This window comes from Coregonus clupeaformis, chromosome 14 (genome assembly GCF_020615455.1).
Source record: "Coregonus clupeaformis isolate EN_2021a chromosome 14, ASM2061545v1, whole genome shotgun sequence".
NCBI classification, from domain to species: Eukaryota; Metazoa; Chordata; class Actinopteri; order Salmoniformes; family Salmonidae; genus Coregonus; species Coregonus clupeaformis.
In genome coordinates, this window is record NC_059205.1 from 18,195,166 (window position 1) to 18,200,248 (window position 5,083).

Here is a 5,083-nt window from a genome sequence, read left to right on the forward strand (position 1 = left end):
ACACACACACACACACACACACACACACACACACACACACACACACACACACACACACACACACACACACAAGTATTTTTTTCTCCTATCTCGTCCCCCAGTCCAGCCTCTCCAAAGGCCCCTCAACTCCAAAGGTCACAATCAACATTCATTGCTGTCGCTGGGTTGGACTCTGTGAAAAAGCTCACTGAACAATGAGTGCAACTGTGGCCCCGTTTTTCCCTGACTAACATCGGATGGAATATCTCAGCCGGATCATCCTGGATGCACCACATTCTGATTTCTTTATTTATTTTATCTCTTGTTTTCCCCTTTCTCTCTCTTTCCATCTCTTTTCTCTCGCCCTGGCTCTGGATGTCTTCAGTGGAGAGAGAGAGAGAGACGTAAATAGAGTCTTTGTCTGGGACTGCTCCCTCATCCTCATCTTCCTCTCCTCTAATTGGTGGTTGTGTGTGCAACGAGGGGGAAGGAAGCCGAGTGAATGTGTAATCATCTGGAGTATCTTCTCCTTTAGCTATTTCATCCTCTCTTTTTTTGTGTAATTATACAGTGGGCTGTGATAGCTCTGTGTATGTGTGTGTGTGTGTGTGTGTGTGTGTGTTTGTGTGTAATTATACAGTTGGCTGTGTTAGCTCTTACTGAAATGGCCCTCAGTAAAGCTGCTGCCTAAAGCATTCCTCAGCTGGAGTTCTGTTCTGCTCCTTTCCTGTGTGTGTGTCTGTGTGTGTAGTGTGTGTGTGTAGCGTGAGTGTGTTGTTGTATTTGTGTGTGTGTGCGTGCGTTTGTGTGTGTGTGCGATAGACGAAGGGGTGTGTGCAGAAATATTCTGCTATAATGAATTCAGCTCACACACAACCCAAGATTGAGTTTTTCAACGACACACACGCACCCACATACACAAATACAGTATAAGAATTAAATTTTACATTTGACGTTTGGATTTACGTGTATGTAGTATTTTATAATAACTGCTAAATAAAATGTTATGAGATCCAAACATCTGTGCCTCATTCTCATTCCTTTACTCCAGCACATGTAGTGTTTCCTAGCAGGACAAATAAATGTGTACTTGACATAAATAAGACATTGATCCAATAGCTCTATAAACGTCCACATCGATTCAATACCTCTATAAACTTGCTTTATAAACTAAACTAAACTGTTAAGTAGACTATATACTTCAGCCATAGAGAGCGGTGACTGCTCTTTCAGCATGATGGGTACTTAGGAATGTGTGTCCTTTGTCCCAGCAGGGAAGTCTATCTTTGTCTCTCTCCCTCTCTCTCTTCTTTCTATCTTTCTCTCTCTCTCTCTTTATCTCTCTCGCTTTCTCTCTCTCTCTCTCTCTGCTCTCGCTCTTTCTCTCTCTCTCTCTCTATCTATTTATCTCTCTATTTCTCTCTCTTTTTTGCTCTCTCCACTCTCGCTCTTTCTCTCTCTCACTCTGTCTCTGTCTTTCTAGCTAACTCATGTCTCTCTCTCAGCTCTCACTCTGTGTCTTTCTCTCTCTCCGCCCCTTCTCATCTCTTCCCCCCAGTCCCCTGTATTATTCATAGAGAAGCACTCTGCTCAGTAGTGCAGAAATGGTGATAATGATGATGTAATAACGGCTGTGTGTGGGTGGAGAGCGTCAGTTGGGAAGGCTTCACGTGATTGGAGGAACGTGTCCACTGTAGAGCTGGTCCCTCTCTTACAATGATGGTGGCTAGGGCAGTTGGCCCCTCTCCAATTATTTGCTGACATTTACAGCCAAAAACTAATGGATCTAGTTTGAGAAGGTTGAAAACTTGCCCAAACTCACCAAATTATTCACCAGCCAGGCATCAACGGGTCCAAAGATGAAGATGGAAGAGATTTGGAGCCAATGGGTTGCGCAGTTCCATATTCACCAGACTGGTCCTTTATTTACAATCAACCACATATTTTCTAACATTGGGGACTGCTAGAAGGAAACCAGGGCATGAATAGAGTACAGTCCATTTTGTGAAGTTGCTACTTGGTACAAAAAAATACTGAGGGGTAGTACTGAACCCAACATGGCCAACCTGTCAGGCCTAATGCAATGGTACTATACTACCATCTAGTGTTAGTGGCCTGTACTACAGCTATTCCCTGCACAGTCCTGCAGTAGTCTGGTTTTATTACAACAATTAAATGTTCTGATAAATCAATATGGCAGACTAATTTATATCCACTTGAAAAGTCTTTGCAGTCAGTAAAGAGAGCGATACAATAATCATTTATACTGTCTCTTTCCAGTGTCCACCCTCACCCCCCTTAAGCATTCTTCTCGTGACTTCTATTTATTTAGTAAAACCTTAAAATAACCTTTGTACCTCTTAGGCATGACAAAACAAACAAGGTCTTTAGTGAGGGAATTCCATTGTCCTGCATGAACTGGAATTGTACTGCTTCGATAATAGAGATAATAGTGTGTGTTTTGACACAGTTGGGAATATGGGAATTAACCAGTGTTTGACATCTCACTAGAGCTCTGCTACCCGAGACATTATACATTGGGTTAGGGCCTGTATTTCATCAATAACAAGGCTCGGGTATCACTAAATTGATCACTAACATTTTGAAGCTGAGCCATTTGCGTGTGCTCTGCTGCGCAGTACAGTCATATCTGTACTGGTCCTCTGTAGCTAAATGTGGTCCTCTGTAGCTCAATTGGTAGAGCATTGCGCTTGTAACGCCAGGGTTGTGGGTTCGATCCCCGGGAACACCCATACGTAAAAATGTATGCACACATGACTGTAAGTCGCTTTGGATAAAAGCGTCTGCTAAATGGCATATTATATCTGACTAAGATCATAACATGGTGTCAGAAGTGCTTCAACGTCGTCAAAAATAAGACATGAGAAATGATTTCACCGAAAATAATAATGTTCCTTGAGTTTTGTCGGAGTTTAGAGTGACGAAAAGAAGCTAACAGTTTACTGCTGTCTCATGTCTCTTCATTGAGCAGAGCAGCCCAAGCGCAACCGTTACTATGGATACTTCTAGACATGAGCAGAGCACACGCAGAGCGAGCTGAGCACAATGAGCAAGTGACAGACATAGAGGAGCAGCTAATCGATTTACTAACTGAGGAAGTTATTTTTGATTTCAGACTTCAGGCCGGGCCTTAAATTAGGCAGAAGCATTCTGGCCTGGGTAGGGTAGGGCCTGAACGTCAGGGGCATTACAATTAATGCCATGCAGGGCTCTACATCTCAGTGCTGTTGTCGTTTGTTGCTCTTTGTTTTGCAATCTTTAGATAGCTATTGTGTGAGTCTGTTGAGTGAGTCTGTCAATATACTGTATCTAAATGTTTCCATTTCATATGCATTTATAACAACATGCTTATAAGCAACTCTGGCCCAAACACCCAAACTAGCAAGCAAAGAAAAACTCTCCAAAAAGGAAGACACTACTTTGATGGGGCCCATCCTCCTGTAGTTGGCCAGATAGAAGTAATATATAACCATCAAGGCCAGAGCAATGTAGATTTCAATGTACATTAAAAAATGTAGGACCTTGCATGTATATTTGACTGACATAAACTGAATGCAATGTATGCCACTGTTAAAATGAAGTGTTTTGTAACACTAAAATGTAACGTTATGACTATAACTACTGTTCCCTGAAGGAGGGAAACGTTGCACCTCGTGACTTCGGTTGAAGGATCTACAATCACACCTGACAAGGCCAATGAAATCCGTGCCTTGCTGGAAGCCCTGCCTCCCATAGGTGTTAAGCGTGAGGCTCTGATTTATTCCTTCAATTTAATACCGCTCTTCACCGAGCCCAGGAACGGGCACTGTGATGCCAAACGGGCGGTGCGGGGCCAAACAACCCCACGTCCAGGCAAACAAGACATTAGCTCCGATCACCCAAACCATCTCTGCTTCCTGCATCTCGGTCCCAGCCGATGTACTGGCATCCGGGGAAAGTTGCCATTGGTAATTCCAAGCTTCCTTGAGGATGCTACACGTCTTTCCAGGGAGTTTGCACGTAGTACGTGGCAATGTGCACACGGACTGGTGCACAGGACTGGTTCGAGCGAGGGCCACCTGAGCGTGATCCAAGCCAAGTCAAACTGCACATAGATTGGGAGTATCTTTCAGAGAAATGCTATAACCGCATGACTGGGGGCATGTTCTTAACCCCGAACCTGGCTTAGCCATCGTCGTCTCGGTCGTTTTCTTAGCCATCTTACTCATTGCACCAGCAAATTCAAGAATAACTCATCGTTTTTTTTTAGTAGCGTGAATCGTTCCTGTTCACACCGAGGTGAAGAGCGGAATAATTGAAGGAATTAATCCGAGCCTCACGCATATCACCTGTGGAAGGTGGGGCTTCCAGCGAAGAGCGGATTTCATTGGCCTTGTCAGGTGTGATTGTAGATCTTTCGACCGAAGTCGCAAGAGTGCGACTCCCAATAGTATGTTGTAATGAAGTTGACTGACTGAAACGATAATAGCGGCAACTGAGCTGCCACCAACGTTAAGGAGACTAAACCTTAAAAAGCGACTGCCCTTATAAACCAATGAATCCCTTTGAAAACGACCTATGTGGCATCGATATGATCCAGAAACATTTATTCTAGAGTCAAAATGTACTACAAAGTTTAAATAGGATAATTTTGGTCATAAAGTCAGTCTTGTCTAAAACGGAGTTTGGAACCTCAGTGCGTCACAACAAGTAAATTAAGGTTGGGTTTGGATTACAATTGTGTCAACAAATAATGCCCCCTTTTGCCAAGCTCCAAGTGCAAATCGCCCCTCTGCCCACTTCGTTTCCCTTCATTGAATGGTGATCCGTTGCTTCATCGCCCCCATACAATGAGTTCAAAGGACCACAGCCGTTTGAGACTGAAAAGCCCTTATTGGATTGACCATGCAATGCATGCTTCCAGCAGGATGCACAGCCAACAACTATGGTTTGCATGCCCTGCCAAAGGACCCTATCATGCGGAATAGGTGGTTGAAGTTCATTGGTCCCCAGTGGTGGTGAGTTTACCAGTAGCTAGACCATAGACTGCTGGTTATGTATCTGGTTATGTATATTTTGATAATCAATATCACTGTCATCGCTG